At 44.1% G+C, this 12,903-nt stretch overlaps 1 protein-coding gene across 2 annotated transcripts in view; it reads left to right on the forward strand.

Moving 5' to 3' along the window:
* The first annotated feature begins 11,165 nt into the window (after positions 1-11,165).
* Positions 11,166-12,903, forward strand: part of LOC139408630 (ras-related protein Rab-14) — a 59,314-nt gene continuing 57,576 nt past the window's right edge. Inside the window, exon 1 of one of the 2 annotated variants that reach the window (XM_071152743.1) lies at positions 11,166-11,693. The gene's annotated coding sequence lies outside the window, so the exon portion shown is untranslated. The remainder of the gene's footprint in view (positions 11,694-12,903) is intronic. The other variant, XM_071152744.1, reaches the window with a different exon arrangement.

The raw sequence follows: 12,903 nt of genomic DNA on the forward strand, positions 1-12,903 counted from the left end.
ACTTAACCCTAACCCATAACCTAGCTAACATTAGCCAGCTAGCTAAGGTTAGCCACCTAGCCAACTCGCTAGAATTTGTAACATCATATGTTTTGCAAATTCGTAACATATTGTACGTTTAGCAAATTTGTAACATATAATACGAATTGTAATTCGTAACATATCATATGAAATGAGTGTTGGACATCCATAAAATAATACATACCATACAAAACGTAACATATAGAGTGTCATGAATTTACGTACAGAATAATACAAAATGCTCTGAGATCATGTTGCATAATCAGAAACACCATATCAAAACAGTTCAGATGTGAACTGGGTGTAGTTTCTGATGGTCATGAGCATAGACATTATATGTAATTCTATGGTCATAGGTGTCTATTTTTACTACTCTGGGACCAGATGGAGACAGGGGTTTACCATGAGATCACAACCTTACAGAACAGACAGGCTCGAGATACAGCATACAGCGTTGTATATCCAAAACAGAAACTTATTTGGAAATTGAAAAAAATTACCAAAAGTCATGAATTGTTCAGAGCATATTAAGGGGAGTTACTGCTTTCAATAGATGTAAAATTATTTGAAAATTGGCAAAAATGTATTTGCTAGGTTTTCCTCAGACAACGACAGTAAGGGTGAGTCATGGTTGTACAATCTTGTGATGTGTCACTGTCAACTTGAGAAAGAGACATACTCCACTATGGCTGACAGACAAGACCATCCCAGCAAGAGATCAGAGAAATTTAGACATTGACTTTTGAGGAGCTCTTTCTTCCTTCAGAACTGATGACATTACAAAGCGTGAGGTTATTCTACAGGGTAAATGTCTAAATATATGCTAAATCCAAGTTACCACAAGACAGAGTTGATGGCACTCCATAGCCTCATTTGCCCCAGCAGTAAGCTATGGTTTCAGAGAAAGTCAAACGCTAGATGTAGATGCTTTTATAGTCAAAGCAAATTAATTGTTTTGTAAGTAGGGAATATTGGAAAGCTTGAGAAAACATAATGCATAAAATAATACATGATAGCTTTTTTAAAGATGTCAGTCATGTTGCTCAGAGCTACCCTGTAGTCCATGTTGCTGCAGTGCTATGGCTGTAACACCCCATAGGGTGCACACTAATAAGATGAAATATCTAGTGCTGCACACTAATAAGTTGACATATCTAGTGCTGCACACTAATAAGTTGACATATCTAGTGTTGCACACTAATAAGATGACATATCCAGTGCTGCACACTAATAAGATGACATGTCTAGTGCTGCACACTAATAAGATGACATATCTAGTGCTGCACACTAATAAGATGACATATCCAGTGCTGCACACTAATAAGATGACATATCCAGTGCTGCACACTAATAGGTTGACATATCTAGTGCTGCACACTAATAAGATGACATGTCTAGTGCTGCACACTAATAAGTTGACATATCTAGTGCTGCACACTAATAGGTTGACATATCTAGTGCTGCACACTAATAAGATGACATGTCCCCTCCCTCCTCGCTAGTCCATGGACTGCAGTGCTATGGTAACATCACATACTCAAGGGTGCACATTAACAAGTCGGCATGTCTACCGGTCCACACTAACAAGGTGATATACTGTGTCTCTCCTCTCTCTTCCTTAGTCCATGGACTGCAGTGCTATGGCTGTAACATCATCCAGGGCCAGAGGTACATGGACATTGGCTGCTCCAACCCAGAGGTCATCACCTGCACCCACTCACACAAGGGCTTCAAACATCGCTTCTGCATCAAGACAGAGAGCAGTGAGTCTGTTTCTAATGTTCCTGAACTGATGACTGTCTCAACCAATGCCTGTCTTCATCTTCATCTTAGCTGGATGCTATAGATTTTCTCATTCACGGTCTTCCTTGTCTGTTAATGAATATGTCGATGTAAGAGTGTTTATTGACCCACATTGTCCAGTATATAGAGAATAAACAGGAGGAAATCCCCTAACCTCTCCTCTGCACTCTTTAGCCACACAATTGTATGTCAAAAGGGCAAGATTTTATCTTGATGTGAAGATTCCATGGCATCTTACTACATAAATAACAACAAGGGCTTTATTCCACCAAATTTGTAATTAACAGTCAATCATTCCTTTAGCTTACGTAAAACCAAAATACTGCCATAAAACTTAATGATTACCACATAAGGAGTTCTGCTGACATCCATGCATGTAAGATCCAGCTGTTCTGCTGTTGACAGCTGAAGGAGCCACTCATGTAAAGGGCTGATGTGGCACTGCTTTCCATTTGCTCAGGGAAATAATGGGGTCAGAGAAGACAAGAATGACAGGGCTGTGCTGAAATGGGAAGCAGGATCCCTTTAAACAGCGTCTTGGGGATAATCTATACCTATTCTTCATATTAATCCCATGGGTTCAGCTCCATACGGGTGGCTGGCCGTAGAGGCGGCTGCTGTTTCAGAACTGGCTTAGAGTCCCACTCCCCTCGCTTTGTCCCCAGCTGGGGACTGACACGGCTGTTCCCCACCATGTATCCACCGTCCCGCTGTCCCTTTCTTTTTTTCTTTTTTTGTTTGAATTTTACCCCTTTTTCTCCCCAATTTCGTGGTATCCAATTGTTTTTAGTAGCTACTATCTTGTCTCATCGCTACAACTCCCAAACGGGCTCGGGAGAGACGAAGGTTGAAAGTCATGCGTCCTCCGATACACAACCAAGCCGCACTGCTTCTTAACACAGCGCGCATCCAACCCGGAAGCCAGCCGCACCAATGTGTCGGAGGAAACACCGTGCACCTGGCAACCTTGGTTACCGCGCACTGCGCCCGGCCCGCCACAGGAGTCGTTAGTGCGTGATTAGACAAGGATATCCCTACCGGCCAAACCCTCCCTAACCCGGACGACGCTAGGCCAATTGTGTGTCGCCCCACGGACGCGGTCGGTTATGACAGAGCCTGTGCGCGAACCCAGAGTCTCTGGTGGCACAGCTGGCGCTGCAGTACAGCACCCTTAACCACTGCACCACCCGGGAGGCCTCAGCTGTCCCTTTCTTATGACTAATGTGGGATTTATAGCTCGTGAGAGACATAAAAGTTTTCCGCTTGGATTTAAAGGAGGGCGTTTTTTCTCAAGGGTTGTCTATGTGCCAAGTGTTATGGAGTGTTTGATGGCTTAGCTGGATGTCCTTAGTAGTTGTACAGCAACATCTTGCCGTCAAGCGCCAGGTTTGAACTTTTTTGTTCTGACTTAGAGACATGCAAATTTTTCAATCTATTGTACTAAACTACCATTACATTCAACAGTTTATCACAAGGAAAAGGGAGCGATCCGATGATGTAATTATGTTCTATGACAGCATCCCTCTCTGCACTCCTTTGGCTCTCAAGGACTTCAAAACACACACGAATACAACATACCATTCATTGTGTCTTCTGCCTCTTTCCTGCTGATCTCACCATCTACTTGTCACTCTTCTTTGACACTGACTTGTCTCTGTCTTCCTGTCATTTCAGCAGCCCTGGGAATTGTCCTGACCAGTGGATGTGCCACATCAAGACACTGCCAGCAACAAGAGCTGCCTGGAGTGCGCATCCACTGCTGCACCTCAGACCTGTGTAACAGCACCCCCAACTGTCAAGCGAGCACATTGCATTACATCTACGCACTGGCAAGCCTGCTGCTGCTGAGGTTGTGGTTGTGATATGAGGTCACACAGCTTGTACTTGGACAGATGGAACTCTGGATAAACCATCTATGAATGACACTTTACATGGCTAGTTCTCAGTGTCTCTTCTCAGCTCCATGTGTTAAGGGTCTGAGACTGAGAGGAGGGTTGTACAATACTGTACATCAGAGCAGGTTTTGTGAAGATGAATTTTCACAGTTTTTTTTATTTTTATCCCAATGTGAAAAACAAAGGCAAATAACTAAGCCAAGGTTCTCATAATTGATTATAATGATGATTTTATACAGTTATTAAATCAGTTGAGGAAGTGTCCCAGAGAGTAATGTTCATTTAATAAAACCATCAGTATGGCTAGCAAAGAAAAGGAAATGCTTGTTTGATTTTTTTTTGTTTTCTTTGATTCAAGCTGAGATGCACGTTGCATGTGGCTTTTATTTCAGGTTGTAAGATGGTAGGAAATAATGTCCAGTGAAAGTGAAATGTTGTGAAATACTGTATTAAAGTAATTAAAGTAATAAGATCATGTTCTCTATCCTACAACATACACTTGCATATATTGTTCATTAGTAACCAAATCACATTTTATTTAAATGTTATTTAAATGTAAATGTAACAAATACTTAAAGGGCAGTAGTAAAATAACAATAGCGAGGCTTTATACAGGGGGTACCGGTACAGAGTCAATGTGGAGGCTATATACAGGGGGTACCGGTACAGAGTCAATGTGGAGGCTTTATACAGGGGGTACCGGTACAGAGTCAATGTGGAGGCTATATACAGGGGGTACCGGTACAGAGTCAATGTGGAGGCTATATACAGGGGGTACCGGTACAGAGTCAATGTGGAGGCTATATACAGGGGGTACTGACTGGTACAGAGTCAATGTGGAGGCTATATACAGGGGGTACTGGTACAGGGTCAATGTGGAGGCTATATACAGGGGTACTGGTACAGAGTCAATGTGGAGGCTATATACAGGGGGTACTGGTACAGAGTCAATGTGGAGGCTATATACAGGGGGTACCGGTACAGAGTCAATGTGGAGGCTATATACAGGGGGTACCGGTACAGAGTCAATGTGGAGGCTATATACAGGGGGTACCGGTACAGAGTCAATGTGGAGGCTATATACAGGGGGTACTGACTGGTACAGAGTCAATGTGGAGGCTATATACAGGGGGTACTGGTACAGGGTCAATGTGGAGGCTATATACAGGGGTACTGGTACAGAGTCAATGTGGAGGCTATATACAGGGGGTACTGGTACAGAGTCAATGTGGAGGCTATATACAGGGGGTACCGGTACAGAGTCAATGTGGAGGCTATATACAGGGGGTACTGGAACAGAGTCAATGTGGAGGCTATATACAGGGGGTACTGGTACAGAGTCAATGTGGAGGCTATATACAGGGGGTACTGGTACAGAGTCAATGTGGAGGCTATATACAGGGGGTACCGGTACAGAGTCAATGTGGAGGCTATGTACAGGGGGTACTGGTACAGAGTCAATGTGGAGGCTATATACAGGGGGTACTGGTACAGAGTCAATGTGGAGGCTATATACAGGGGGTACCGGTACAGAGTCAATGTGGAGGCTATATACAGGGAGTACCAGTACAGAGTCAATGTGGAGGCTATATACAGGGAGTACCAGTACAGAGTCAATGTGGAGGCTATATACAGGGGGTACCGGTACAGAGTCAATGTGGAGGCTATATACAGGGGGTACTGGTACAGAGTCAATATGGAGGCTATATACAGGGGGTACCGGTACAGAGTCAATATGGAGGCTATATACAGGGGGTACTGGTACAGAGTCAATGTGGAGGCTATATACAGGGGGTACTGGTACAGAGTCAATGTGGAGGCTATATACAGGGGGTACCGGTACAGAGTCAATGTGGAGGCTATATACAGGGAGTACCAGTACAGAGTCAATGTGGAGGCTATATACAGGGAGTACCAGTACAGAGTCAATGTGGAGGCTATATACAGGGGGTACCGGTACAGAGTCAATGTGGAGGCTATATACAGGGGGTACTGGTACAGAGTCAATGTGGAGGCTATATACAGGGGGTACCGGTACAGTCAATATGGAGGCTATATACAGGGGTACTGGTACAGAGTCAATATGGAGGCTATATACAGGGGGTACCGGTACAGAGTCAATATGGAGGCTATATACAGGGGGTACTGGTATAGAGTCAATGTGGAGGCTATATACAGGGGGTACTGGTACAGAGTCAATGTGGAGGCTATATACAGGGGGTACCGGTACAGAGTCAATGTGGAGGCTATATACAGAGGGTACCGGTACAGAGTCAATGTGGAGGCTATATACAGAGGGTACCGGTACAGAGTCAATGTGGAAGTTATATACAGGGGGTACTGGTACAGAGTCAATGTGGAGGCTATATACAGAGGGTACCGGTACAGAATCAATGTGGAGGCTATATACAGGGGGTACCGGTACAGAGTGAATGTGGAGGTTATATACAGGGTATTACGGTACAGAGTCAATGTGGAGGTTATATACAGGGTATTACAGTACAGAGTCAATATGGAGGTTATATACAGGGGCTACTGGTACAGAGTCAATGTGGAGGCTATATACAGGGGGTACTGGTACAGAGTCAATGTGGAGGCTATATACAGAGGGTACCGGTACAGAGTCAATGTGGAAGTTATATACAGGGGGTACTGGTACAGAGTCAATGTGGAGGCTATATACAGAGGGTACCGGTACAGAGTCAATGTGGAGTTATATACAGGGGGTACTGGTACAGAGTCAATGTGGAGGCTATATACAGAGGGTACTGGTACAGAGTCAATGTGGAGGCTATATACAGGGGGTACCAGTACAGAGTCAATGTGGAGGCTATATACAGGGGGTACTGGCACAGAGTCAATGTGGAGGCTATATACAGAGGGTACTGGTACAGAGTCAATGTGGAGGCTATATACAGAGGGTACCGGTACAGAGTCAATGTGGAGGCTATATACAGGGGGTACTGGTACAGAGTCAATGTGGAGGCTATATACAGGGGGTACTGGTACAGAGTCAATGTGGAGGCTATATACAGGGGGTACTGGTACAGGGTCAATGTGGAGGCTATATACAGGGGGTACTGACTGGTACAGAGTCAATGTGGAGGCTATATACAGGGGGTACTGGTACAGGGTCAATGTGGAGGCTATATACAGAGGGTACCGGTACAGAATCAATGTGGAGGCTATATACAGGGGGTACCGGTACAGAGTGAATGTGGAGGTTATATACAGGGTATTACGGTACAGAGTCAATGTGGAGGTTATATACAGGGTATTACAGTACAGAGTCAATATGGAGGTTATATACAGGGGCTACTGGTACAGAGTCAATGTGGAGGCTATATACAGGGGGTACTGGTACAGAGTCAATGTGGAGGCTATATACAGAGGGTACCGGTACAGAGTCAATGTGGAAGTTATATACAGGGGGTACTGGTACAGAGTCAATGTGGAGGCTATATACAGAGGGTACCGGTACAGAGTCAATGTGGAGTTATATACAGGGGGTACTGGTACAGAGTCAATGTGGAGGCTATATACAGAGGGTACTGGTACAGAGTCAATGTGGAGGCTATATACAGGGGGTACCAGTACAGAGTCAATGTGGAGGCTATATACAGGGGGTACTGGCACAGAGTCAATGTGGAGGCTATATACAGAGGGTACTGGTACAGAGTCAATGTGGAGGCTATATACAGAGGGTACCGGTACAGAGTCAATGTGGAGGCTATATACAGGGGGTACTGGTACAGAGTCAATGTGGAGGCTATATACAGGGGGTACTGGTACAGAGTCAATGTGGAGGCTATATACAGGGGGTACTGGTACAGGGTCAATGTGGAGGCTATATACAGGGGGTACTGACTGGTACAGAGTCAATGTGGAGGCTATATACAGGGGGTACTGGTACAGGGTCAATGTGGAGGCTATATACAGGGGGTACTGGTACAGAGTCAATGTGGAGGCTATATACAGGGGGTACTGGTACAGAGTCAATGTGGAGGCTATATACAGGGGGTACCGGTACAGAGTCAATGTGGAGGCTATATACAGGGGGTACTGGAACAGAGTCAATGTGGAGGCTATATACAGGGGGTACTGGTACAGAGTCAATGTGGAGGCTATATACAGGGAGTACCGGTACAGAGTCAATGTGGAGGCTATATACAGATGGTACTGGTACAGAGTCAATGTGGAGGCTATATACAGAGGGTACTGGTACAGAGTCAATGTGGAGGCTATATACAGGGGGTACTGGTACAGAGTCAATGTGGAGGCTATATACAGAGGGTACTGGTACAGAGTCAATGTGGAGGCTATATACAGGGGGTACCAGTACAGAGTCAATGTGGAGGCTATATACAGGGGGTACTGGCACAGAGTCAATGTGGAGGCTATATACAGAGGGTACTGGTACAGAGTCAATGTGGAGGCTATATACAGAGGGTACTGGTACAGAGTCAATGTGGAGGCTATATACAGGGGGTACTGGCACAGAGTCAATGTGGAGGCTATATACAGAGGGTACCGGTACAGAGTCAATGTGGAGGCTATATACAGGGGGTACTGGTACAGAGTCAATGTGGAGGCTATATACAGGGGGTACTGGTACAGAGTCAATGTGGAGGCTATATACAGGGGGTACTGGTACAGGGTCAATGTGGAGGCTATATACAGGGGGTACTGACTGGTACAGAGTCAATGTGGAGGCTATATACAGGGGGTACTGGTACAGGGTCAATGTGGAGGCTATATACAGGGGGTACTGGTACAGAGTCAATGTGGAGGCTATATACAGGGGGTACTGGTACAGAGTCAATGTGGAGGCTATATACAGAGGGTACTGGTACAGAGTCAATGTGGAGGCTATATACAGAGGGTACCGGTACAGAGTCAATGTGGAGGCTATATTCAGAGGGTACCGGTACAGAGTCAATGTGGAGGCTATATACAGGGGGTACTGGTACAGAGTCAATGTGGAGGCTATATACAGAGGGTACCGGTACAGAGTCAATGTGGAGGCTATATACAGGGGGTACTGGTACAGAGTCAATGTGGAGGCTATATACAGGGGGTACTGGTACAGAGTCAATGTGCTGGGGCACCGGTGTCGAGGTAATTGAGGTAATATGTACATGTAGGTAGAGTTATTAAAGTGATTACGCATAGATAATAACAGAAAGTAGCAGCAGTGTAGAAGGCGGGGGGGGGGGGGGGGGGGGTCAATGCAAATAGTCTGGGTAGCCATTTGATTAGATGTTCAGGAGTCTTATGGATTGGGGGAAGAAGCTGTTTAGAAGCATCTTGGACCTAGACTTGGCATTCCTGTACCGCTTGCCGTGCGGTAGCAGAGAGAACAGTCTATGACTAGGGTAGCTGGAGTCTTTGACAATTTTAGGGCCTTCCTCTGACACTGCCTGGTATGGAGATCCTGCAATTCAGAAAGCTTGGCCCCGGTGATGTACTGGGCCATGCACACTACCCTCTGTAGTGCCTTGCGGTCGAAGGCCGAGCATTAGCCATACCAGGCGGAGATGCAACCCGTCAGGATGCTCTCGATGGTGCAGCTGTTAAACATTTTGGGGATCTGAGGACCCATGCCAAATCTTTTTAGTCTTCTGAGGGGGAATAGGTTTTGTCGTGCACTCTTCACGACTGTCTTGGTGTGCTTGGACCATGTTAATTTGTTGGTGATGTGGATGACAAGTTCACAAGCTATATCATCGTATTGTTTTTAATTTGATCTAGGGGGCCTACAAAATATGAACCTAGTTATCCTATGGAGTGAGTTCAGTGGGCCCAGATCCCATTCTAATATATGCATTTTTTTAAGTGTGGGTCTATAAATATGGAAGGCTGTTCCCGCCACTCCCCACAAACAAATCTGACTACAAGTTATGAGATACTAAATCAGAATTATGAGATAGTAAGTAATTATTATGAGCTAGTAGGTCATAATTATGCAATAGTAAGTCATAATAATAATAATAATAACAAGATACTAAGTCATTATTGTGAGATAGATAGTAAGTCAGGATTGTGATAGTATGCTCTACAGATGGTAAATATGGACTATCCAAATAAAGAAATAAAGTGTGACCAAAGTGTTCTCCCTGCCACTTTACAGCTGAGGAAAGGGGCAGGAGAAATGTAATCACTCATTTATATAGACGCAAGGACTCTCTTTTTGGGCCTTATTTATAATTATACAGATAACACAGACAGAACAGGTAGAGGTCAAAACACACGGATCCCCTAGCAAATCAAACCCACCCCAACTCCCCCATACTCTAACAGAGTCCCACCCCAAAACCAAACTAAAAGCATGCATGATATACAGGTTTTAACCATGTTTTGAAGCTATACAGTGTTTGTTAAAAAATTACATTGTTTTAAAACAATGGAGTAAAACATGCATACATTTGAGTTCTGATGGGGTAAGACCTTTGCTCATAAGGCATTTAAAAGTTACATTCTTCAAGAATCAATGGCTACATATTAATACTTTTAAGGTAAAAAAAAACGTATGTACCAATTCAAAATTTCCCCTTTAATAATGGATTTAATTAATTAATTAAAGAAATCTGATGTCAACCAGATGCCATTAAACAGGTACCCACTCACATAAAAAAACTCTCCAATCCATTATTATGGAAATATATCACCACAAACACTCTCTCTTTCTCTCTCTCTCTATCTCCTCTCTCCTCTCTCTCTCTCTCTCTCTCTCATACACAATGTGTGATTCATATGACCAGTCCACCTGGTCGTGCTGCTGCTCCAGTTTCAACTGTTCTGCCTGCAGCTACGGAACTCTGACCTGTTCACCGGACATGCTACCTTATTCCACAGTGCTGTTTTCTACTCTAACTCTTTCTCTCTCTCTCCCTTTCTCTACCGCTCCTGCTGTCTCGACCTCTGAATGCTTGGCTATGAAAAGCCAACTGACATTTACTCCTGAGGTTGCACCTGTTGCACCCTCTAAAACCACTGTGATTATTATTTGACCCTACTGGTCATCTATGAACATTTCAACATCTTGAAGAACAATCTGGCCTTAATGGCCATGTACTCTTATAACCTCTACCTGGCAAAACCAGAAGAGGACTGACCACCCCTCAGAGCCTGGTTCCTCTCTAGGTTTCTTCCTAGGTTCCTGCCTTTCTACAGAGTTGTTCCTAGCCACTGTGCTTCTACATCTGCATTGCTTGCTGTTTGGGGCTTTAGGCTGGGTTTCTGTATAAGCACTTTGTGACATCTGCTGATGTAAAAAGGTCTCTATAAATACATTTGATTTGATATGGCCAATATACCACCATTGGCTATATCCAGGCTCTCTGCATTGAGCTACGCATAAGAAATAGCCATCATATATTATTAGCCCTATACCGCACCCCCTCGGAGCTTACGCCTCGATCCCACCGACAGTGCTTACAGTTTGGTACACCAGGCGGTACATTCATTTCCAATGGAATGCTGTGTTTGCCTTGCAGCATTGGTTGCAGAGGCAGTTGCAATGCGTTCTGTGTGGTGCATACGTTGGATTTATTGAAGGTATGCGTCAAACTTTACCCATAGACGGCTTCACATGGTAGCAGAAGGTGAATGTTGAACTTTGTTGCACATATTCAGATGATGCTATGTACTATTTTGCGCAATTATACTGTTAGTGTGATTGAGGCGTTATTGCTTAATAAGTATAAACCGGATGCAACCCGGATATAGACGGTCTATGAATTGGCGTATGAGAACGTGAGTAGATTACCTTGAAAACAACGGGCGGACATCTTGGACGCAGTATCCAGTTCTTATTATACCGCAGTGCCTTTGTCCAAGAAGCCCATATACAACAGAGGAAACCCTGTGCAGTGCAAGCAGCCATCTTGGATAGACAGCCAAGGCAGATACTTCAGGCAGGATAACCTACAGATCCCTTCTGAGCAGCTCAAGACATAAAACCGACAATTCCCGGTGAGAACAAAAACACGATATAGACGTGCTCGTATCCACATATAACACATTTATAAAACTGTAAACATGTTGTCTTACATAGTAAACTAACTAGCTAACGTACTACGCTAATTTGCTAACATGGCAGCTAGCTGTCAAGCCTAGCTAACCAGTAGTTAACGAGTTTCATAAATTGACAACGTTTACTAGAAGGGTGACTACTAGCTATCTAACGAGATGTATTTTGCTTTGTATATATTTGTTTTTACCATTCTTCAGTTCCCGTGGTTTTGGCTAGCCATTGTGGTTTTCGGTCTATCTGTATTTCGGGAACAGGCTGTTGAATTTCGGTAACTATCTAGTATAAGTAGCTAGCTAGCTGACCGGAAGAGTAAGTTGGCTAATGTTCAGTACCTATCACAATTGTTGGCGCAACATTTCACTTAAGGTAGCTAGTTTATGTTAGAGTTATCACAGCTCATCGTGGTAACGTTACTGTCTTTTTGACCGACATAGTTATCTAGCTACCTATTTGTAGAGCCAATAAATGATGACACGCATTATGATTAGCTTGTTTCTAGCTGGCTAGTTAGCTTGTTAGCTAGCAGGTCAGTGACGATAGCTAACGACGTACGAGACTAGGCCCAATGTTATGGTCATAGCTAGAAATGTAGCTACTCCAATTAACTACCCACCTCTCTCCAAGCTCCGTTGCCTGAATTAGCTAGATATACATTTCTCTTAGCGTCCAATCATCTACAATAAATAGATGTTAGTTAGCCAGCTGTCTCAACAGACACCAACTGACGTTGCCACGGTTTGTGTTAACAACATCAGTTAGTCCGACAGCTAGGTAGCCACCCATGGCCAGCTGATGGATGGTGCTGAATCCTTAGCCAAATTAGTTTGTCAATCTTTTCCATTCATGTAGCTAGCTATAATCAGACGTGTAGCTACTTGAAATGTCAAAGATCATTCACAAGCCAACTGTATTGTTCTGCGATATTGTGTCATTCATCAAAGTACATCATTATTAACTTACTGAACAAAAATATGAAGGCAACAATTTCAAAGATTGTACTGAGTTACAGTTCATAGAAGGAAATAAATTCAATAGGCCCTACTCTATGGGTTTCACATGACTGGGCAGGGGCGCAGCCATGGGTGGGCCTCACACACACAAAAGGGCTTTATTACAGACAGAAATACTCTTCAGCACCCCCCTGGGCTG

The sequence above is a fragment of the Oncorhynchus clarkii genome, chromosome 5 (genome assembly GCF_045791955.1).
Source record: "Oncorhynchus clarkii lewisi isolate Uvic-CL-2024 chromosome 5, UVic_Ocla_1.0, whole genome shotgun sequence".
Taxonomy (NCBI): domain Eukaryota; kingdom Metazoa; phylum Chordata; class Actinopteri; order Salmoniformes; family Salmonidae; genus Oncorhynchus; species Oncorhynchus clarkii.